The following is a 24861-nucleotide window of genomic DNA, read 5'->3' as shown; positions in this document are numbered from 1 at the left end:
AGGTCACATCCATCTCAAAAATGCTTTGACTCTTCCCATCACCCAGGCCCGGGTATTGGACCGGACTTTGGTTCACCCCTGTCACTCACCCTGATTGCTTTAGACGCTTCTCCTCTACCTTCCCTCTCCCTCCCACCATACTTCATCATGGGACTCCCTCACTCTGACCACCTGTGCCTCCAGATTCGACCCTCAGAATAAAATCCTTGATCTGCTTCCCTTGGGAGCATGGTACGGCACCTCCAGTTTCCTACCTGGTCCTCCTCAGCTCTCCGGATCTCTCCCTCCATTGAACCCATGACCACAGAGCTCCATCCCAATGGCACTCAGAACCCTCAGGGGGCATCGTGGGCACTCCTGCCCGATTATTGGCTCATGCCACTGTTCCTGGATGACCCTCTACCAGAAGCTGTGCTACCTAACCCCCCCCACCCCGCCATGCAAATCCTACCAGCACTTCTGAGTCTACCACTTCCTCCAAGAAGCCCTCCAGCCCCACCAAGCTCTCCCTCTAAATGGCAATCGTCCTTAGGATGTCTGATACTCGGCACTGAGGTCCATCAGTTTCTTTAGTTGGGAGTTTGTACTTGCCTGTGTCTTGCCTAGCACAGTCGTACTTTTCTCAGAGGTAGGAGTCCACGTCTTTATACTTGGTTCATCCTTCTCATGTTGCCCAGCACAGCAGGTGCCCAGCAATAACATCTGTTATGTTCACGGTCAGAATAGAGACATCGTACTTCACCAGAGACATCAGGCAGGTATCATACTGGAGACGGACAGGTGGAGGGAAGGAATTCGACGCCAGGCAAATACCTTATGCTAGAAGCTTTCAAGCCTTCTCTCACAGCAGCCTCTGATGATCGCAGCAGTAATGTTCCATCTCCAGTTTACTGGTGAGAAAAGGAGTCCCAGTGAGATGGAGTCACTCGCCCAAGGACGCAAACATGCAAATGGCGGGGCAGCAAATGTCCTGCTCTGCAGCAGGTGGGGGGGACAACACGACACAACTCCTGGGATCCGGGATGAGGTCAGGGGCTGTCAACGTGGCCCAGGGCTCCCATGAGATCCTTTCCTTCCCCCTGTCTCTTCTCCTTCCTCCAGAAGACCATGAACTTTGGGGGAAGAAGCCTCGGGGACACAACACCCACCCGTAGGCCTCTGGACCTGGTGTTGGCAGCTCCTCCCCAGGTCAGGGATGCCCGGGTATCTGGTGTCAGAGCCATAGAGCAAAGCACCCGCAGCTCAGCAAGCCCTGCCAAATCCAGCTCCCCCACACTCAGCCCTGCCCTCAGCCACACCCCTGATGGATTCCTGCTCCCAAGGGAGGAGGGGAGTCACACTTTACACTTTACACCTGCATAGTTTCCAAGATTGATGCCACATCGAGGTACCCTTGGCCTAAGCTCTACTCCAGAGGTAAGTGAGCAAGTCCCTACCCCAGGACTCACTGTTCTCTGTTTGGGGGTTCATGGGGCTGCTTTTTGGCTTTAAAGGTGCTTATGAGGGGTCACCTGGGTGGCTCAGTCAGTGAAGCATCTGCCTTCGGCTCAGGTCATGATCCCAGGGTCCTGGGATTGAGTCCTGCATCTGGCTCCCTGCTCAGCGGGGAGTCTGCTTCTCCCTGTGCCCCTCCTCCCTGCTTGTGCTGTCTCCTTCCACCCTCAGATAAATAAAATCTTTTTAAAAAGGTGCTTATGAGAAAACAGGAAGACACAGAACTCAGTCTAACCCCCCAGTTCCCTCCTTTCCTCTGGCCTCTTAAGACCCTGTTGCTGATCCATGAGCCACAGGGCTGAGCCCATCAGGCCTCTTGGCCAGCCATTGATGGAGGTAATTACCAGGAGCTAGACTGTGGTCCTTTCAGACCCAGACAACAAACAGGCCTAGAACAAATTGGCTGTAAAATAGCCTAAGGACACGGAAAGAGAGAAGACCCAGAATGGATGCCAGGAAAGCTCTCCTGCCCCAGCCTTCAGCCCAGCCAGCCCAGCAGCAGCAGCGAACACTCTGGTCCTGGCTCAGCCCCTGCGCCCACGACGATTTTCAACACTTGGACTACCCAGCAGCCTTCCCAGACCCTAGGGACAGCTTCACGTGTGTGTGTGTGTGTGTCCCCTTGCAGCCGCACGCTCATGAGGGCCCGCGCCTAGCTCAGGGCTCCACTTGCGCCCTCTTGAAATTCTTAATAATTGTCAAACATTTATACTCACATTTTTATTTTGCACCAGATCCTGCAAATGAGTTAACCACTTCTCCCTGGAGATCAGGGCTGTTACCACCCCTCATCGCAGAGAATGCAGCTGGCTTGGAGAGATTCAGGAACTCGCTAGGGGCCCACAGCTAAGTGACAGAACCAAGATTTGAGTCCTGGGGTGTCTGAAGGTCTATCCTACTTTCTTCAGGGTTCTGGCCTTTGCTTGCTCACTCATTGTCCTCTCCCGAGCACCTGACTTTTGAAACTCTACCGAAGGGCCTTTCTGTACCACTCACTTATTAACTGGTTAAAACACATAATGATTGGGCTGATAATCTGAAAAGAGAACATTTATACTAGGTCATGGGAGAGACGAGATCCATTCTGTCCAATACACTAGCCACTAGCTACATGTGGCTGTTAAAAATTTAATATTAAATTAATTTTAATTAAATTGGTTCCTAATTAATACATTAGGGCTTTCTTTTTCAAGTTAAGGGCACATGGTTGTGTGTGGAGGGGATGCTTAGGTCGGGGGGGTGGGAAGACTAGGGAAAGGGGTGTGGAGTTCCTCACTTGACTTGAATGTGCCGCTAGGGGCGTTTATATGAACGAAGTACACTTCGGCGTCTTATTTTGCTTGAATTGAGTTTCACTCCGCTACCATGTTTCGGCCCCTCCCATAGTGTAGTTTCTTTTATTTTTATTTTTTTAAGATTTTATTTATTTATTTGACAGAGATAGAGACAGCCAGCGAGAGAGGGAACACAAGCAGGGGGAGTGGGAGAGGGAGAAGCAGACTCCTAGCGGAGGAGCCCGATGTGGGGCTCGATCCTATAACTCAGGATCACGCCCTGAGCTGAAGGCAGACGCTCAACGACTGCGCCACCCGGGCGCCCCCATAGTGTAGTTTCTTCACTAGGCACATGTTCAAGTGCTCAGTAGCCACCTGTGGGTAAGTGCTAAGTATGGGACGCACATGTGGACAACATTTCATCATCACGAAAAATTCTGCTCTATGGGACTAATGCAGTGTGTGTGTGTGTGTGTGTGTGTGTGTGTGTGTGTGTGATCCATACAATACCACCTCCCATGACCCCGATGCTTACTATGTACTGAGAACTCTTCTGAAGTGTTTCTGTGGCCAGTTGGATGAGCAATGAACACCATCTCTCACTCTCTCCCCATTAAGTGTTTTTTTCTCTTGGCCATCCTGGCCTCAGGCTTGCTGGTTTTCCTCAACCCTCTTCACTGGCTCTACCTTGCCTCCTTATCTCTAAACATCAGAGGGGCCCATGGTTCAGGGTTCAGATCCCTTGTTTTCTCCACACTCACTCACTTGGTGACCTCCTCCAGTCACGTGACGTTGAATGCCATTTACATCCTGCTCGCCCCCAGGATGGACCCCTCCTCTGAATTCGACTTGTGCGTCCATCTCTACTCAACATCTCCACTTGGCATCTCATAGGCATCTCAAATTCAAAACATCCAAAACTGGGGTGCTAACTCTTGAGCTCAGGGTCGTGAGTTTGAGCCCCACGTTGGGTATAGAGAGCACTGTTAAAAGTCTTTTTTTTTAAGATTTTATTTATTTATTTGTCAGAGAGAGAGAAAGAGCACAAGCAGGGGAAGCAACAGGCAGAGGGAGAAGCAGGCTCCCCACGGAGCAGGGGGCCCGAAGCGGGACTCAATCCCAGGATCCCGGGATCATGACCTATGCCTAAGGCAAGCGCCCAACCGACTGAGCCACCCAGGCGTCCCGGCTACCAGTAATTTTAATGGCTCCCCTTGTATCCAGGATCCCCCACCTTCCAACCTCCACTGCTTTCACTAGGCCCAAGTTACCATCGCTTCTCACCTCGATGATGCTGTCACCTCCTCATCCGTCTCTGTGCCTCCACCTTTGCTCTCTGCTGCTTCATCTCAACACATAACCACAGTGATTCTGTTCCTATATAAGGCTCAGAACCCTCTGCGTCGCCCCATCCCATTCAGAGTAGACGCCAGAATCCCTCCTACTGCCCGTGAGGCCCTGCTGCACCTGGCCCTATCACCTCTGGAACATCAGCTCTTAATACCTACTCCCTCAATCATCCTGCTCCACCCACGCCAAACCCTGGTTAATTCTCGAACGTTCTGGCCTCACAGCTCTTGTGCTTGCTGTTCTTACAACTAGAACGCTCTTCCACCTGAAATCCCTCTGCTCTCTCCCTTACTTCCTTTAGGTCTTTATATGAACAGCACCTCAGTACCTTGGTAAAATCCCATGGGGTCCATGGCTACACTCTAAAATGTCAAGCCTTCCCCTGACCTCCACACTTCCTATCTGCTCCCTTGCCTCATTTGTACTTGTCATTGTTACTATCTAACAAACTATATATTGTATTTCTTTATCTTGTTTATCATTGCTCTTCCAACTAAATTATAAGCTTCATGGGGCACCTGGGTGGCTCAGTTGGTTAAGCGTCTGATTCTTGATCTCAGTTTAGGTCTTGATCTCAGGGCTATGAGTTCAAGCCCTGCATTGGGCTTTAAACAAAAGTTACATGCTTCATGAGGCAGGAACTGTTGGTATGTTTTACTCATTCCCATCCCTAGTACCTGGAACAGTACCTGGCACAGGGTAGGTTCAAGTTCATATAACGAAAAACAATAGCTGAAACAAGATAAAGACCTATTTTCTCACATATAGGACATTCAGAGGTGGGACCTAGGTTCCTATCTTTCTCCTTCGCCATCCTGGCTATGGCTTCTAACCATCAAGTTTGCTTCATGGGTCTCATTATGGCTGCTGGAGCTCCAGAAGCCACATATACATTCCAGGCAGGAAGCAGAGAGATGGGGAGTAAAGAACTTTCCTGGGAGGTTGTCTGGGTGGCTCAGTAGGTTGAGTGTCTGCCTTCAGCTCGGGTCATGATCCCAGAGTCCTGGTATCATGCCCCACATTGGGGTCCCTGCTCAGCGAGGAGCCTGCTTCTCCCTCTCCCTCTGCTGCTCCCCCTGCTTGTGCTCTATCTCTCTCTTTCTCTCAAATAAATAAAAAATTTAAGAAAAAAAAAAAGGATGACTGGAAAATTAGCAAGGCACATTGGTGACTCTGACAATGTAAAGGTCTATTACAGGGGAGAAATGAGAAAATGGATACTGGTTAGGCATTTGTCAACTTTGCTTCAGTTCTGGTTTTTTATGTATTTGTTTGTTTATATTTGAATATGATTGTAAATCTCTCAAAAACATGCAGTGTTTGTTTCCAGCATAAGGTAACTGTCACATCTGATTCGATGTCTAGATCCTCTTCACTCAGACATTTATGCATCCAGCCCGTTTATCTTCTGTTTCCTGCCTTAGCAATTTAAGAACCTCCAAGGAGATTTTCCCCTAGCCTATCCCTTTCCTTAGCTGATTAGAGACCTCACTGAAAGTCACTGTGTGCTTTAGTTTTATCCTGTCCTTATGGACTAGAGAAATGTCTTCATTAAAAAATATTGTGTCCTCCAGCATTTGAAACTTTTCCAAAAATGAAAATGAGCATTTGGGGGGCAGGCTTCACATGAGTGCTATGGTGTAATACAAATTCAGCCCATTGTAACACCGTAGCAAGATCTTGAATCTAGCTGTAACATGAGGATGTTTCTGTTTTGTTTTGTTTCCATAATGGGCATTAACTAACCTCAAAGTACAATTAGCCACTGAAAGTCTACGCATGTGACATAGAACAATGGTCACCAAGGAGTCCCAACTGATTGGCGCTGGACAATGAACAGGCTAATTGGAGCTATTCATCCATTTAGAAGCTTTCATCATATTATAGTTCATTTTTATTTTCCCCAATTCCGAGCAAGGTCTGAGTCTGTTGAAACTCCAGGCCTCTGGAAGCCTTACTTGGGTATAATATTTGCTCTTGTAGCCTCAATGGAAAAGAAATGCAGGGTGGATGTTTTCCACCCTGCTCCAGCTACTGTCCCATTGCAGGGCCCAGAGGGTCTCAGTGTGGTTTCTAGAACCTGTTTCCAAATTGCCTGGCATTCTTAAATCAAATGCAGATTCCCGGGCTCCATACATAACAACACAGTCAGGATCTCTGGGACTGGGGTTGTGACGTTCTCAAGGGGCTTCCCAGTTTTGACCAACTGACCAAGACCTTTTCTTCAGGAAAGAGACTCACAGATGAGAAGATTGGGGCTCATTTTCTAGTCCAGCTGTGCCACTGTTTGCTGCTCCTTGAGAGGCCTCAGAGGACCAGTTGAGGAGTGGGCTGGTCTTTGAGGGAGTCCCTACTGCTGGGGCCTGTCACTGAAGAATATTCCAGAAGCAAAGCCACTGACGAAGCCGCAGGCCACTCGTCTACCATGTGTCAAGGAGATGGTGGAGATCTATCAATTTGTGTGCATGGGTATGTGTATTAAACCAAGCCTATCTTGTTTTGGGGAAACATTTGTCCTCTGACTGATAAAGACCTCAAAATTGCTCAGAGGCAGCTCTGAAGTCCCGCCATGTAATCCAAGTTACTTAACCCTTCTGAGTCAAAACACCCTCAATTGTAGAATATGAATCCTGATACCTACTTAACAAGGTGATTATGAGGGTGGGAGGTATGATGTATATGACAATGTCTGAATTTAGTAGCCACTCTTCTTAAATCTGCACTGAAAAAGAAAACTATTGCCAATAGTGGGCTTATTTTGGATTGGCCTCATCTTTGGCAAGCTGGTTTTCTTTTCCTGTGAGTTGACAGTTCTCTAGCTAACTGTGTCAGATTTGACGATGCTGTTCTCCTCATCCTCTCCAAACTCACTTAGCTCTCAGCTCCAGCAAGCTGGCACATGATCCTCTAGCTTTTGTGCAGCCCTAGAAAGCGATGTTCCTGGAGGAAGCATCACAGCGTGAGCTGTGGGGGCTCAACAGCCAGAGAAGAGGAAAGTGCAGGGTCTCATTTTGTGACATGAGAGCAGTGAGATGAGATATTTGGCTGTCCGTGTGTGAGGCAGCCCTCGGCATTCGGGCCTGCCTGCCCAGGGCACCTAGGGATCAGAAACAGACCCCAGTAGAGACATGTAGGGGAGGGGGGAGCAACACTTCCAGCTCTGTGGCTTGCGGTAACCATAGCAACCATCCAGTCTTTTCTCCCTGCTCCATATCACTCCCCAAAGGACACCTATCCTCAATGACAAGGATATGGACAAACAGCACCACTCCTTTAAAGATGATGCTGGGAAGGAAACATTTTTCTCTATCCTTTAAAATTCTTCTAGCTGGTCTAAGAATTAAATGGACACGACACAAGATTCACAGAAGAAAATCTAATTTAAACTTGTACATACAGGGAATCCACATACACGTGAGATTCCAAAGACAGTCAAACCAAATGAGGTTTATATGTCATCCTGAACCAAAGAGAGGGGGGTAAGGGTGTGGGACTTCAAAGGGAAGGAAATTCACAGGAAGATGAAAAAGTAAATGTTTGGTAAACAAATGTTTGCTGGGGAAGCAATGGGACATCGGGTGGAATTTTAACAAACAGACTTGCTAAATCCCTCCCTGTCTACCACCCTGGTAACATGCAGTGATTTAATGTATCCTTCTTCTAAGAATGGGTTCTTCATCAAAATTATTTTGGGTAGTTAGAGGGAAGGTCAAAGTTTCTCCAAGTCTTTGCGCCTTGATTATTTTGCAACTTGCTCTGAACCCCTACAATGGTCGGAGACCACATCCATTCTTCTAGAGTGTGGAGTTGAGTCAGTGCCTCTAAATAGCCTCTAAGCATTTGAGAAGTTTTAAAACCAGTTTTTAGGGGCGCCTGGGTGGCACAGTTGTTAAGCGTCTGCCTTCGGCTCAGGGCGTAATCCCGGAGTTCTGGAATCAAGCCCCACATCAGGCTCCTCTGCTGGGAGCCTGCTTCTTCCTCTCCCACTCCCCCTGCCTGTGTTCCCTCTCTTGCTGGCTGTCTCTCTCTCTGTCAAATAAATAAATAAAATCTTTTTAAAAAGTAAAATAAAATGAAACACAATAAAATGGGGGCACATGGCTGGCTCAGTCAGAAGAGCATGCTGCTTTTGATCTTGAGGTCATGAGTTGGAATCCCATGTTGGGTATGGAGATTACTTAAATGAGTAAATAAAAACTTTTTTAAAATAATAAATCAATTAATTAATTAATTAAATACAATAAAATGAAAACTTCCTTTTTAAAACTTGTTAAAACTTGGGGCATTGGCTGGCCTGGTAGGAAGAACATGTGACTCTTAATCTCAGGGTCATGGCTTCGGACCCCACGGTGGGTATAGTGATTACTTAAATAAATAAACTTTAAAAATAGATATATTTAAAATGCATTAAAACTCAGGATTCTGTGGTTATTAAATGTCTCAAAAAAGTATTACAGTCCTGCAAGCCTCTGTTAAGTCCAGTGTTTCAGACTTTGAGCCTCCCTTTCCCCCTTCCCACCCCCAGGTGCTACGACCAGTGGTTTGGCCAGATTTCAACCCCCTCTGGTCAGAGATCCCAGGTCACTCCCTGAGAGGCTACTGGCTGGAAAAGACTAGAAGGTATAACAGCAGAAACGCTGCTCACACCCTGCTGGAAGCTTCTACACACCTCCAGTGAGTTGGAACTCCATTGCTCCACACACTCCTCAACTGATGATCCTTCCAATACAAGATGTCTCTGGGGGGCTGCAAACCAGCCCTGGGAGAGGAGGTGTTGGGCTCCCCCCTGGAAAGAGGAGTCCGGGCACCAACTACTGAAGCAACTTCAAAGCCCTTCGTCGGTTCTTCATGTGGCCCCAGACGTTCAGATCTGACCTCTCAAAGACCCACGCTAGAGGGACTAAACTCTGTTCCGACCTTAACCGTGGGACTAGGACTGCGAGGAGGTCAGGCTGCAAAACTCGTTTTGTGACTGCTCTGGAATTTTAGGGGAAACTATATTTTTAGCCAAAATCCAAGTCCACAGGCCTATGGGAGTGAATGAAAGAGCCACTTGCTCTGCCTCAGACTTGGACTCAGTGTGTACTGTGGACCCTGGGTGCCCACTGGGGCTCAGGAGACCAGTAGGGACCCGTTCCATTCTTGATCCCTTTCCTTTCACAAGACCCTAATTGCTTGGCTGCCAGCCACCTGCTGTGTCTCCTGAGCTAGTCTGCAGGCTGAAGAACAGCCGGATCATAGGCCATCTCATCAAGTCTCTTCCCACCATCACCCCTATCTTACCCCTGCTCCCTGCAGTCACCCAGAAGGCCCAGCCTGCAGGCTAACTGTCATGGGCCTTTGATCTCAACTAATGACACCCTCTCTTTTGATTTGCAAAGTACTCCCACATGCAGCACTGGGTGCCTGGCACTTAACTCAATAAACTCTGAATTGGCTCTTACAACCACACTGGAGTCCTGCAGGGCTAAGTGTCTTCTTCTTTCTTTCTTTAAGTTTAAATGAAGAAATACAAAGAATGTGTGTGACTTTTACCTAAGGTCACCCGGAAGACCTAGGGGTGGACTCCAGCCTCCTGTTTGGGGAGTGGGAGAGGCACAGGGAGGGTCCTCCAAGATGCCAGGTGGCACTCCAAAATGCATCTACATTCACAACAATGTGGATGGACCTAGAAGGTATTATGATGCTAAGTGAAATAAGTCAGACAGAGAAAGACAAATACCATAGGATTTCACTTATAGGTGGAATCTTAAAAACAAAACAAATGAAGAAAACAGAAATGCACTCATAAATAGAACAAACTGGTGGATGCTAGAGGGGATGGGGGTGGGAGGATGGGCAAAAGAGGTGGAGGGGATGAAGAGTACAAACTTCCAGTTAGAAAACAAATAAGTCACAGGGATGAAAAATACAGCATAGGGAATATAGTCAACAACGATGTGGGGAACAAGGGCAGCAGGAAATGTAGATAAAATTAAATCTCCTTGTCACCTGCAGCCCACTGACCAATACTTGAGGCAAGCAGAGTATAACTTCCTCCAGGAAACTGCCAACTGTCTTATGTTAATACCTGCCTAGAGGTTAAAAACACCCTGAGCTTGACAATAGCCAGGCCTCCAGGATCCTGTGAGTCTTCTTTAGCAGATGAAAGTCCTTTTGGAAAATTCCCCTGGTCTTTACCTCCCCCAACTCCATAGCAGATCATCGGTTGCTCCTCGCAGTCCTGGGGCTGCTCTTTCTGCCTGCTGGTCCTGTCTCCGTGCTTTAATAAAAAATCACCTTTTTGCACCAAAGATGTCTCAAGAATTCTTTCTTGGCCATCAACTCCAAACCCCACCACTTCAAACCACATTGAATAATACTGTAATAACTTTGTATGGTGACTACACTTACCACGGTGAGTGTTTCATAATGTATGTAATTGTCAAATCACTGTGTTGTACGCCTGAAACTCACACAATATTAATACTGCATGTCAATCATAATGCAATTTTTTAAACGTATTTATTAAACTTTGTAGTGGTTGTTGATGTCTTCACTCAGTACTTTGGTACTCCCAAAGACAGAGACCAGCAGAGCATCAGGGCAAGCCTCCTCCGGGGCCTTTGGCATAGGGATACCATATGACTCAGGGTGGGCCTATTTTCCTTCTTTTGCTTAGATGGCTTTCTATAAGTAAAGTCACAAAGTGCTCAGTTTAAATTTGCTGTAAAAGGGGCGTCTAGGTGGCTCATTGGTTAAGCGTCTGCCTTGGGCTCGGGTCATGATGGGGGAGGGGGCTGAGATGGAGCCTTGCTTCCTCGGGCTCTCTGCTCAGCGGGCAGTCGCCACTGCCCTTCCTCTTGCTCATGCTCTCTCTTGCTCTCTCCAATAAATGAATAAAATCTTTAAAAAATTAAATAAAATAGGGACTCCTGGGTGGGTCAGTCGGTTGGGTGTCTGCCTTTGGCTCAGGTCATGATCCCGGTATCCTGGGATTGAGTCCTGCATGGGGCTCCTTGCTCTGCGGGGAGCCTGCTTCTCCCTCTGCCTGCTGCTCCCCCTGCTTGTGCTCTCTCTCTCTGACAAATAAATAAAATCTTTAAAGGTAAATAAATAAATAATAAAACTAAAAAAATAAAGCAAAGTTGCCAAAGAAATATGAATCAGTCTTTTTACTCAGAGCCCCAATTTTTTCCAGGAAAGCCAAACATTTTTGAGGAATGGTCTTTTCCATGACAGGAAGACACCAAACAGGAAGCTGCCAGAAGTCACTCCTTCATCAGATGTACTGAGACATCACCAACTCCCCCAGGTGGTGGAAGAGAGATCTGGGGAGAAAGACATCTGATATAATGGTGGTAGTAGCATCAGCTCCAACAGCTCCACAGCCACGGAAGAGGCACTTGGCCGTTTGGTCTAATGAGGCTTGGTTATTTTGCAGGAGTTTGGGCAATCACGTAAAGACAGATTATCCAAAACTGGAAAATGATGCAGAATGATGGACCGAATGTCCTTTCCGAGTCTCCCAGAGCATTGTCTAATAAGTTCACCTAAAGATCATCCAGGGCTATAAGGAAATGGAATTTTTGGTTGACTTACTATTGATTGGGACCTAGACTCTGTTAGGAGTGTCTGTTCATTTGTAGAAAATTGCTAAGCTGGGAATGATTTTTGTCGGGTAGAGATGCAAACAAACTTGGTCCAGTAGAAAAGATAACCTCAAAGGTTACGGTTCCTGGCCCTGTGGACATTAACCAGCCTTGTATCGAACTTTGCCAACTTATTCTGTATTGTTTGTCCCTCTGGGTGTAGACATTTACTATTACATCACGATTCTTCAGAAAAATTAATTATTCTCGTGGGCTGAGTGTTTTTCGAAAACAAGCTACTGATGGGGGAACAGAAGGCAAGCTGAGGACAAAGCAGAAGCTGACACCCCACAACCCCCACCCCCAGATGGGATCTATGTGACATTCCTCAGACACTGCCCTAAAGCTGCCCTAAAGCTAAGGAAAGGAAAAACAAATAGTCAATTTATAGGAACCACAATCGCGCAAGACCTGAGTCTCCCTCAGTTTACAAATTTAGCAATCTACAAGACCGAAGCATTTCTATCAATAACCTAGCTTCCAGAAGGAGATGTAGATACAATTAAATGTCCTTATAATCTGCAGCTCAGAGACAGATACTTGAAGGGGGCAGAGTATAATGTTCCTCCAGGAAGCTCCCAATTATCTTCCTGTTAATGCCTTGCTAGAGGGGAAAACAACCTTAACTTCACAATGGCAAGACCTCTGGGATCCTGTGAGTCTTTAACATATGAAAGTCCTTTTGAAACCTCCCTTTTCCTCACCTCCCCCAACCCCATAGTATATAATCAGCCACCCCTCACCACCCCAGGGCAGCAGCTCTTTCTGCCCATGGTTTCTGTCCCCGTGCGCTAATAAACCACCACCTGGCACCAAAGACGTCCCAGGAATTCGTTCTTGGTCGCTGGCTCCGGACTCCACTCCACCAAAGCTCACCTATATTCCAAAACCACATCACTACCACCTTCAAGAGAAGGAGAACAAAATGCATCTGAAGAACCCAGCAGTTCTGCTCCCTACTGTTCTTACCCACTCAGCGCTTGAGCTTGGCTTCCGGAGCTGTTGGAAAAAAAAAAAAGGGAACAGAAGGGAAGATGCCATTGGCGTTCAGCTGTAGGAGACATAGTAAGCACTTCTTCACTCTGTGGGAAAACGCGATTTGGGGTGTGTGTGCGTGTGCGTGTGTGTGTGTGTGTGTGTGTGTGTGTTTAAGATTTTATTTATTTGCTTGATAGAGAGAGTGCACACAGAGGGAGAGGGAGAAGCAGGCTCCCCGCTGAGCAGGGAGCCCGATGCGGGGCTCAGCCCCAGGACCCTGGGATCATGACCTGAGCCGAAGGCAGAGGCTCAACTACCTGAGCCCCCCAGGCACCCCGAGAATCACTTTTAACAACAACAACAACAACACACACCTAAGATTCCTCATTTGGTATTAGTTCACCAATTGCCCTTCATTTCTGCTGGCAAAAAACAAAACAAAACAAAACAAAACACACATAAAAAACCCAAAGACTTGTGAAAGTTATAATTAGAAGGAATGTTAAACATCATCAGGGGGCCAGGGCATTCATTTTACAGATGCAGAAACTGAGGCCCAGGTGAAGGAAGGACAATGGGGAAATGCATTCTTCAGAGATGATCCTTCCAGTCAGGGGTTAGATCTTTCCAGAAATCTTCCTCACTTCCTCTTGAATGGCAACCCAGTGATATTTCGGCAGGTAGTCTCCTTGAGAAGCACTGGCTACAGAGATACTTCCACTAATGAAGACAAAAGTGCCCTATACCTTTTTTAAAAAAACCATCTAGTGTCAAATCAGCCCAGTAAACCCAGGATGAAGTTGTATCTTCAATTATGTTTTCCTTAAATAACATGGATAACAAACCCCTTTTGAGATAACGAAGTCTCTGTCTTTGGTGCTTAAAAAAAAAAAAAAAAATCAATCTAATTTATTTTCTCCAGGCCAGAGACATCGATTTTTAAGATAAAAATGTACACTTGTTACAGATGCTGGAAGCACAGACTTCTTGCACGAATAGATCGAGATGTTTCTATTTCTCTTCAGATCCTTGCCAAGGGTTGAGCAGTAATTGAACATGGCGTCACATCTGCTTCGGTCTGCATGAAGAATTTTAGCACACCTGGCACTTTATTCTGTGGGGTATCCCACTCAATTCAGTTACTTCGATTCACTCCTATCAAATACATACAATGTGGAAGACATGGTGCTAAGGCTAAGCGTGGGTGGAGAAGCAGCTGCCACGTGAAGTGCTGGAAGGGAAGGTTCAGACACGTGGCAGGTGGGGCGGAGGAGGGGGGAGGAGATTACAAACCTTAGGTGATAGCATTCACCCAATCATTCGACAGGCGTGGCATGCTCTCTTGAGCTGTTACAACACTTCTAAACTAGAAGAGGAACGTCATGTGGGGCTGAGGCTGGAGGGGCAGTAAGAAAATGTGGTGAGGACTCTGCCAATTTTCATTCAGTTTTCCTAATTTGGAGCTTTGGTTTCTAGCATTGCTCCCAAGGCAACAGAATACATCGCAAGTTACTTACATTAGCAAAGAAGCTACATTAATCTATAAACCAAGTAAAGCATATTGCAATGATTTCTTAGCAATATCCTTGAACTAAGAACTTACCTTTCGGACGCTATAAAAAGAAATCATGCAGTCGGTTATGGTCCTCAGCAATGCTGACGGCCACAGCATCTAGAAGGTTGGAGATTCTGCACCTGTAAGAGGCAGGCTCGCCTCCAGTGAATCAATCTTGATTCCAAGTTTTGCAGAGAGAACTACTGTTTCTTTAATAGCAACCTGATATTTCTCTCAGCTGAAGCGGAGAGGAAACCCATATTCAGGCTACCCAGAAAACAAACAAACAAACAAACAGGCTCAGTTGGAGAAGGTGAACGTTTAATACGGTGTTTTAGTCCCTTCTCAAGTTTCTGAACTGACATATTTCAAGTCCTCTTTCCCTGGTTCTTTAAGGACCCAAACAATCAGGAAGAAGGTTTTGAAGATAATGGCTATGCTAGGGATGAGCTTCTGCAGAAGAGACTCCATCCCTGACCCTTCTCTGGACAGATGCCCCAAGATGTTACATAAGCAATGACATGATGAAAGGGGAAGGGAATCACCAGCTCTGCCTCCTTGGCTGGTCAGATTCTTCCAGGAAATCCCAATGAAAGAGCTCTTGCCACAAGAGGACCACTACATAAAGGACTACTGGTGCTCAGGGGACATCTTCCTCCCAGGCATCTCCAAGAGCTGTGCCCAAAATGCCAACAACAAAAATCCCCATCCAAAGATCCCGGGTTACGTGGGCCCCTAATCTTTCCAGATCTTTCTACTTCATAAGGTAAAGGTAAAGCTCTCACCCTGGGGCTGTCAGGCAGGAGCCCTGAGGCAGGTCTTGAGGCCTATGTCCAAACCAACTGTCCGTGCTCTCCATCCTGCCTCCCACTTCCAAGCCACGATTTTATGTTATTGTTTTAAAGATTTAATTCATTTATTTGAGAGAGAAAGAGTTTGAGAGTGTGAGTGGGGGGAGGGGCAGGGGGAGAAGCATGTTCCCTGCAGAGCTGGGAGCCCGACATGGGACTCCATGCCAGGACCCCGGGATCATCACGGTGCCGAAGACAGACGCTTAACCAACTAAGCCAACCAGGCGCCCCAAGCCACGATTTTAAACTATGTTTGAAATGGACCAGGGTGAGGGCAATTGGTGTAAAAGAAGCCTGGGCCTCAGAGGCCCAGAAGGTGAGAAAGACCCTGAGGTTTGGAGGAGGAGACCCCATAGCCATTGCCTAAGGGAGGGGAGGGAGCTGGGGGCCCAGGCAGAGTCAGGGCGCGGTGGGGGCTGGGCTGTAAAGGTGGAGAAATGGATGGGGCAGGGCGTGGTGTAGGCGGGGACTTGCTGGGGAAGGGAGGGGAGAGGAGGGGAGGGGAGGGGGCTGGAGGGGCGAGGCCGGGCATGGTCGGATGGGGTGGAGCCGGGCTGGGGCGGGGCTGGACGGAGTAGAGGCGGGGCGGGGTCATGCGGGGGCGGGGCCGGGCGGCCGCTGGCTGGATCTCAAAAGACGGTTGGCACCGTTGGTCTCGCGAAGGCCAGTTGGTCCTCTTTCCTCGGCTCGCCGGCCCCCTCCGCACACCGCAGAGAACCGCGCTCTGGTCAGGGTGGGACGGCCCGGAGGAGGCCGTGAGCCCCACCCGGCCCAGCCCGCAAAGGAGCCTTGCACGGGGGCCTCCGGGTAGAGGGCACTGATCAGAGCGCAGAAGCCCGTCGAAGGCAGGTTTGAGGCCGCGTGGGCATGAGAGTGAGGAAACTGCCAGGACCCCGGTCGAGGACGTGGCCGGATGGACAGCGAGTCAGTTTATCTGGGAAACTGCCGCGGGCTTGCAGAGTGAGCTTCTGGTGAACGTTTTCCCCTGGGAAGGTTTGCTCCAGCAGACACCTCACCTCACGGTTCGGCCCGCTTTTTTGGGAGGGGGGGGTGAGCATGCACCCCCCACAGTTAAAGTCCGCAGCTCGGAAGGGTGGCCGTGTGCGAGGACGGCGAGGCTTCGGGGCCCTCCTGTGGGGCCACTGGTGCCGCTGCTCGGCGGGGCCCAGGTGGGAAGTGCGGGAACCCTTCCAGGCACCCCTCTGTTCCTCGTCTTGGAGCTCACGGCGCCTCTCGCTCGCCCCTCCTTGAAAGCATCTGTTTTCCGACCGCTTCCCACTCGTTCGAAGTTGGGCTGTTAATTTTGGCTTCTTGAGTCTCTGGAAGGCCACCCTCGTTACTGATCTGTTGTTTCTCTTGAAAGGTCTGTGCATTTCTAAATTGGTGGCTGCTCAGAGAACCCGAGGTGGAGTCTTGGGGACACTATGATAAAGGCTGTTGTGAGGCTGGTCCCTGGCCCCTGCTCTGGAGTCTAGCTTCCTTCTGACACATAAAGGTAAGGGGAACACTTGCCCATCTTGGGTTCCCACTTCAGCTCACCCTCAGAGGTGGACTTTGAACCCCACTCCCAGGAGTGGATGCCCCTCTCCTCTTCTCCCCGACCCCTCCCTCCGTGCTTGTCTGCCCAATCTTGCCAGCCCCGCACCATTTCTCCCCAAATCTGTTTTCCCTTGGCTGAGCAGTACTTCAAGAGCAGAGGATTCCCAGTCAGGATGAACTTGGCCTCCCCCTTTCTCTGTCTCCTAGGTTCCATGTGCAGCTCTGTTTCCCTCTGATATTCTTAGCTCGTCTCTCTTCCTGAGATGATCTGACTTCCACCATCGTGTTCTCTGCACCTTCCATCTTTCCTTACCCCGCCAGTTCCTCCCAGCCACGAGCAAGTGCCTTTTGTATGTATCGGCCCTTGGGCCCAGCTTGTTCTCATCCTTGACTTGTTTAAAACTTGCTTTGCAGGCCTGTGAGGGATACGTGTAGCTCCACTTCCGTATGAGTTGTTCAAGGCCACCGAGCAACTAGTTAGAATTGGAACCGGAGTCAGGAGATTCATCTACACCTCCGCTGTATATAGGAAACCTTTTTTTTTGTTTTTGTTTTGTTTTGTTTTTTGTCATTGTCTTGCCTTCAGTTTCTTCTCTTTTTCTCTCATAGGATGGATGCAGCACCTTGGAGACAGGCCAGGACCTGTCTCTGCCCTTAGCCAGAGCGCCTGGAACAAAGCTGGATTCACTGATTTGTTGCAATGAGGGAGACTGCGTACGTGTCTAGATGAGAGGAGCCCTGGGGCATCTCAGTCCGAGGCTGTTACAGAGGACTCATAACAGAACTTGTGTTAAGTACTGTGGGGGCAGTTTCAGGGAAGCCGGATCGACTCCATGATTGGGTATCTCAATCTTTAGTTAGCAGCTGAGACGAAGGCAGCAGAGCTAAAACTGTGGTTGGTAGAGACAGCCGTCACCTGTGTTAGCCAGGGGTGGGGGACGTTGGGCGGTTTTTGTGGTTGACACAGTGGCCTGGATTTTGTCTGTCCTCAGACATGACCGTGGAATGGTCCCTTTTTGTCAGACCTCTCCTGATGTGATCTGTGAAATCGGCTCTGTTAAGCAGCAGAACTTCGCAGTCCAGCGGTGAGCCCCTGGCTGGTTGGAGCCTGCTGCCAGGGGCTACTTTTCCCTTTCTCACTGCAAAGGCAAAGCCTTGACCTTCAAGTTGCAGCCTTCTCTATCCTAGTCTCATATCTTCATGGTGGGATAAGGATCATCCCATTGGAAGAGGAAGAAGGGATGGATAAGAATAAGGAGGGGGATTTGTCGGAGGGAAATAGCAGTTTAGCTTTAAGTATTCCGCCCTCTGTCACCTGAACAGATCCAGGGTTCCCTTCCTCTATCTGGATAGAATGGGATTCCAAAGCCATGTTGGCAGGGGCGGGAAGCAGGGTGGGGGGAATTAGGATATCATTGCCATGCAGGTGCCTTCTGAATTGTTGGAGGAAGTCCCAGTAAAGTGGGGAAGGCAATAGGAAGTGGCCATTCTTAGTACAGATTATCCTCACTTAGAAATACAATCCACTCCCTTAGGAAACTTAGGGGGTGTGATCATACCTCCCAATTTTCTGGTACATCCAGTTATACTACCTTTAAGTATTTTAACTATTCAATTACCTGGGATGTAGTTTTGCTACAGACGATCTTGTTTTATACAATTGTTTTAGTGAAGGGAATCCATTGCTTGTCTGATCCTCTGAGGAGTAGACAGCAAAGTGGGATTAGAAGTGCAAGAGGGTTATTTGGGGAAACACCTGTGAGGGATCAAGGGTTTGAGGGAGCAGGAGCAGGCAGGGGGAGCCCTCTGCAATACAGGCCCAGCCCCCCCTGCTTAAGCAGAGAGGGAGAGAAGGACGGAGGAGAAAGGGCCACAGGCCACAGTGCAGTTCTGAGAAAGTCTTGGCCAGGCCGCTGGGGACTCCCCAGGCTGAATTTCCCCATTAGAGGAGTCCCCAAGTCGTCACTGGGTGGGAAGAGTATGGCACCGGGGCCCCTGCCGTGCTCAGTCATTGCCCAGAGGCAGCCTGGCCTCCTGTCCCTGGGGGTGGGGGGGCAGCTGAGGCTGTCAGTCCGCAAGCTCTCTTCCAGCCATTGGCAAGCTCTCTGCAGCCAGCTGAGCCGCGGCCCCGGGGGCCCACACGGGGCTTCGGCAGCACCACTGAATCACTGAACCAGTTTAAATCCTCCTAGAAGCGGGGGCCACGATGGGATTAGACGTGCAAGAGCTTTATTGAGGGAGATGGCCGTGAGGATCAAAGGGGGGACGAGAGGAGGGGAGGAAAAAAAAAAACCCCGCACAAATGTGATACAACCTGTGTGCTGCTGGAGAAGAAATAAACTCACAGAAGAGTGTTTTCTTTACAAAGCCTCCGTGAAGTCCCGTGCACCGAAAGTTGGCTTGCGAAATAGGGTTTCTTTATAAGTCCCTGAATTCCGAACATCAGACAAATAGGGTCTGCCTCAACTATTTTTTGCACGGCTCTTTTCTGTGAGGGCTTCACTGGGACCCTCTCCTCTCACTGCTTCTTAACCTCTCAGTGGTGGGGCGGGAGTGATTTTGCCCCCCCCCCCCACCAAGGGACATCCGGCAACGTCTGCAGACATCTGCACTGTCGCAGCTGGAGCTGGCCCTGTGGGCACCTAGGGATGCTGATGAACGCCCAGCAATGCACAGAACCGCACCCACAGCAAAGGGTTATCCGGCCCCAAATGTCAGCAGTGCTGAGGCTGAGAAACCATGCCGATCCTCTTCACCCTCTTGCAAGGAAGCCAGCAACATGGAATTTGCAGGGAAACCCCCGGGGCCTGGGACCTCCTGGATGGGGATGTTCCTTCCCGAATCGGCCTCAGAGCAAGAGAACGGCAGACAGCCAAAGACCTAACAGAAGAGAGAGCAAGCATTCTGCAGAAGACCAACCAGTGCTTCCTTTCTATTTAAATAGCAAGTTTTTGTTTAATGAAGGTCCCAGACCCCCCAAGAGATTTCCAAAGATGTAACTAACGCAGACGAAGTGTCTTATGTAAGTTACACTCATGGCAGAAAAGTAAAATGCTTGAATACTTGATCCCAAGCAATATGCTTTATATGCAGTAACATCTGAGATGTACCCGCGCCCCCCTGACATTCTGTCAGTTGCATTTAGAATATAATTTGAAACTTTCCCAGCCCATCTTACTGAAAATGTACCAAGTTTGGGGCACTCTCACTAGAAATTTTTCCTATAAACACTGGCTGGAAAACAGAGTTCGCTTTTTCTCCTTCCCATTGACCCTAAGTATGTGTGCTTCGTGTCCCAGCCAATAGGACAAGCAGCACCAAAGGAATTCCAGGGCACAGCAGAAGTTAGGAGCCCGACTTTGGAAGACTGGAACCCCAGATTCCCATGTGTGTTCACTGAGTCTTTACTAAGGGAATGTGTTAGCACTGAGCACCAGAGACGCAGGTGACTTTGTCCTCGACCGCAGGGCATGGACATAAAAATGCCGACATGTGTCAAGTGTACTTCCGCCCCTACCCAGGCTCCGCCTACCTCTACCCTGTCATTTGCCCTGGGAGCCTGACAGGATGCATTGCCTAGATCCCTGCTAGCTGCCTTTCAGCTGGGTTCACCCAGAGGGAGGGAAGCACCTGCCAAGCCTGGTGGGGATGGGGGCAGAAGTCCCTGTCTGTGCACTGGGCTGCATTTTCCATCTGTGGCTGTGTCCCTTTGCACAGAGCTCTCTTCCCGTGTGTTCCTGTTCCAAGGCTCCATAGCAGTATTTGCACCCCCATCCCTGGGACCAATCCTCCTGCCTTGCAGGGAGCTCCCTGCCATGGCTAGGCTCTGAAAGCCCCACTATCTCTTGCTCACTTGCTAAGAATGCCCATATCTATTTTTTTAAAATACTTTTTAAAGATTTTATCTATTAGCAAGAGAGCACAAGCGGGGGGAGAGGCAGAGGGAGAAGGAGAAGCAGGTTCCCCACTGAGCAGGGAGCCAGATGGGGGGCTCCATCCCAGGACCACCAGGATCACGACCTAAGCAGAAGGCAGATGCTTCACCGACCAAGCCACCCAGGCGCCCCCATATGTCTCTAAATATAGGAATCCTCACCATGGTTTTGGGGGCTGTAACAAGGACCAAGCAAGCTGCAACTGTGCAAAATAACCTTGATCAATGGGCAAAATTACGATGGACCTTTCAAAAGTTTTGTAAAGACATTGAAACCCTCTTACTGTTGGTAAGAGGAAAAGTAGTACAAATATTAAATACACTAATTTGAAACATGACAGACATTGAGAATCAAAGTATTTCTTTGGAAAAGGCTTGCCAGGGGGAGTTTGAACAGCGCCTTGCCTGTTCCTCCCATCTATATTCAGATTTCTCTTCCAACATTATCAGGTTTCATTGCTGAATTTTCATCTTTATTGGCCAGTTCCCTGTTTGTTATCCATCTTTGGAAAATGTCCCCTAAGTTTATCCGTGGGAGACGAGGAGGAGCCACAACTGCGTGCTTTGCTGTCTGTGCGTGAATAGAGTAACGGATGCGCAGAGGCCAGTCACCCACTGTCTTGGAAAGAGGTGACATGACTGGTCACCGATCACACTGTGTATCTGCTGTTCATGCAGTGATTTCTGGACTGGAGGTCCAACCACACCTTTGCGATCGAAGCTTGATGCAGTTGCTCACAATGAATATGCCAGCGTAACTGCAATCGGAACCATCTTGTGGGGGGCCGGGCGTCATTTGAAATAACGGAAATTAGCGATAATTGCAATTCACCTATATCATAACCGTGCAAAACGAGGACTGCTCATCATCCTTCCTTATAGTCCTTTGAACTGAGTTGGATTCTGCTTCCTGCTGAGACCGTAACTGATACAGCATGAGACTCCCTCTCCAGGGGAGTGAAAAAGAAAGCTTCACAGAATGCAGCCAGGGTCCGCCAAGCTACGCCCTTCGGACTCCAGACCAGCAATCACTTCTTCTACCAGCTAGACAAGGGCAGGCAGGAAGCACCTGGGGTGTCACAGCCTTCTAGATCTGGGCTCTTGAGGAAGACGGTTGCCCTGGGAGACGACTGACCCAAAAGTGAGGCTGAGATGGCTGTGCTTAGGAACTAGGAATTTGTTGAAAAAGGAACTAGGGCCTGACCCAGCTGCCCAATTGAAAACAAGCTTCTCCTGTTGAAAGACCCACACAAGCAAGTTCCTGGAAACCATTTCTTCTTCAAAAATCACTTAACTCTGCCTCCTAGCTTCTAGTTCCCTCCCATGGTCAAGCTTTGGGTGAGCAGTGGCTCCATGCTACAAATACAAACTGCTAGTTACGTACCATTTGCCCCTTTTCCTTAAAGAGGTTTGATTTTATTTGGGGCGCAAAGGTGCCTACCTAAAAGGTTGTACTGCTCAGTCTTCCATTCAGATAGGCATTTGACGGAGTTCTGGCCTATGAAATATAAGGAAAAGAGAAGTCTCCTTAAAGGAAGCTGACTGGAACTTTCTTGCCCATTCTCCCATTTTCTTTTTTTCTTTCTTTTTTTTTTTTTTTTAAAGATTTTATTTATTTATTTGACAGAGATAGAGACAGCCAGCGAGAGAGGGAACACAAGCAGGGGGAGTGGGAGAGGAAGAAGCAGGCTCACAGCGGAGGAGCCTGATGTGGGGCTCGATCCCATAACGTCGGGACCACGCCCTGAGCCGAAGGCAGATGCTTAACCGCTGTGCCACCCAGGCGCCCCCCCATTCTCCCATTTTCTTTTACTTGATGCCTGGAATGTGGATAATAATGGTTGGTGCTCCAGCAGCCATCATGGACCATGAGGAGACCTCAGCTAGAAAGCATATACTAGAACGGTAGAATAGGAAAATAAAAGGACCCTTGAATCCCCTGTGACCATAGACAGGCCATAGCAGCATTGGACTATCTACCTCCAGATTGCTGTCTTAAAGCCCTATTATTTGAGATGTTTCATTATATGCAACCAAATCTAATCCTAACTGGATAAACATGCCTACCTCCTACTGAAATTAACTCACACCAAGTCCTACAAATTGAGCCTCTACTTCCTGTCAGAATCAATGTAAAACTAACCAAACTTTTTTTGGCCAATCCTGATTAGTGTGCATGGTATCACTACTCAAGGCTTAGAATGGTAGGAAATTCAGACTGAGGCCGACCAACGAGGAAGCTATTCTGGGGCCGATGGGTTTCTTCCCAAATCCTAACCTAGTAGCCAGTGGTTCTCAACCACCATTGCTTGGAATCACCTGGAGAGCTTCAAATACTCCCAGTGCCCGGTCCCACTCCCCCGGGATTCGGATTTAATTGGTCTAGCATGCAGCCTGGGCATGGGTTTTTTAAGTATGTCAGGTGATTCTAATGTCTGGCCAAAGCTGAGAACGACTGACCTAACCTCAATATTTCAAACCGTCCCTGTGTTTGGCACCCTCAAAGATTTTGACACACCAGGCAACACACCATGGGAAAAAGAAGAAAGGGTTATGATTATGAAAGAGGCCTCAACATCAGTTCCAGGAGACTATTAGGAGATGTTCTTCCCAGGAGAAGTTGAACATCTAGAATCATTGCTTACATACGCCTTGGAAACTTCTCCAGTTTGTACCTCAGAGCCAGGGCCAGGACCAGTGAGGTGAGTGAAGCACTGTGTGAAGCCCTCACCTGGGCTACAAAATTTAAGGAAGCACCCCCCCAAAATTTAAAAATACAAAAATAAAAATTAAAAAAAAAAAATCCAGCAATCATGATAAATAATAATCGAACGTGGGGTATTTAAAAACCAAAATGAATGCAAGAAAATCCATGAGGAACAAAGTGTCAAAAGTTAAAATAAAAACAGGATCCCAGGACAGGTGTACCCCAACTTTGCAGTCTACTGGTCTCTGTTCCAAACGGAAGAGTGTGGCCTAGTAACGATGGTTAACGATTCTCTGGCCCATACTGCCCCCTGCTGCTGGAAGCGGGAAGTGCTCGTTGCTTGCCCACGAGACACCACCGTGGCGCCTCGCCGCCGGGACCCTTGCTCTCGCGCGGAGGCATAGTGCCCTCTTGCGGGCAGCCGTCCACTTCGGGAACTTTGACAAGGCCCTGGTCACCTGCATCCTGCTAGATTATAGCTGCGTGGGGTAAACAAAAGCCCCAAAATGAGGGTTGCACGGCCTAGATTTGAGTCTCAGCGTTGCCTCGGGCCGCCTTGAACAAATTGCATCAGCCCTCTGAGCCTGTTTCTGCACCCCCCGTGGATCTTATTACCTCTTCCCATAATTATTGGATTACATGAGAGGCTTTCTGCGACAATGCCCGGCCAACTGCCTGACAAGTCCGCACACGGTTCACAGTAAGCTACCCCACGGCCATGGATCGAATCAAACTGTCATCAGTTTTACTGAAGGCAAGACACGCTAAAAAAAAGACCAGGGAGAAAAAGGTGCAGATGGTGGAATGATGCGATGCCTGATGGGACAAGGAAGACTTCCCCTAGGAGGTGTCACTAGCCAGGTCATGCCACTAGCTGGCCAGTAGCCTCCCGGGGTCACCAGCCTGCTTTTCCAATGTTTTGTTTCAGGGAAGTTCCAGTACATGAGACAAGCATCACCTTGGCGGTCGAAAACCCAAGGCTCTTGGAATCAGCCCTGGGGTAAATCCTGGCTCTGCCACTTACTAGCTGTGTGACCCCGAGGGAAGTCACTTAACTTCCCTGAGTCTCAGCTCTGGGGGATAATAACACATCCTGTGCTGGGTGGATAAGATTTCAATAAAACAACGTACTTAAAGTTGCCGCACTCTGGTGAGCTCAAGTGGTAGCTGTTTACTGGTAGCACGGAGCTCTCTGTAAGGAGTGGGAAGGAGGGGACATAGTAGTCAGGCAGCATTGGCAAGGGTCCTGTTGGGCTCCTAGACCAGCCCCCAGGGTGTGCTGGGGAAGGATGGGGGTGCAGATTCTCCCTCAGGCGGCCTCTGCTCTTATCCCCCACCTCTCAGCCCCCAGCAAGACTCAGATGTCAGTGCACTCCCAGAAAGGGATCCACAGCAGGAGGGGCTGGGGGTGAGGGGGTCACCCCTTCCCTGGAGCTGGGGAGGGGATGCTGGATCCCAGCACGCAGGAGTGGAGTTTACAAAAGGATGCCTGGACGTGGGAATCAGGGCTGTAACTTTGACAATTACTGTGTTGTCGATGTCAATTTC

Source organism: Ursus arctos, unplaced genomic scaffold (genome assembly GCF_023065955.2).
Source record: "Ursus arctos isolate Adak ecotype North America unplaced genomic scaffold, UrsArc2.0 scaffold_14, whole genome shotgun sequence".
NCBI classification, from domain to species: Eukaryota; Metazoa; Chordata; class Mammalia; order Carnivora; family Ursidae; genus Ursus; species Ursus arctos.
Note: the sequence above shows the minus strand (reverse complement) of the source record.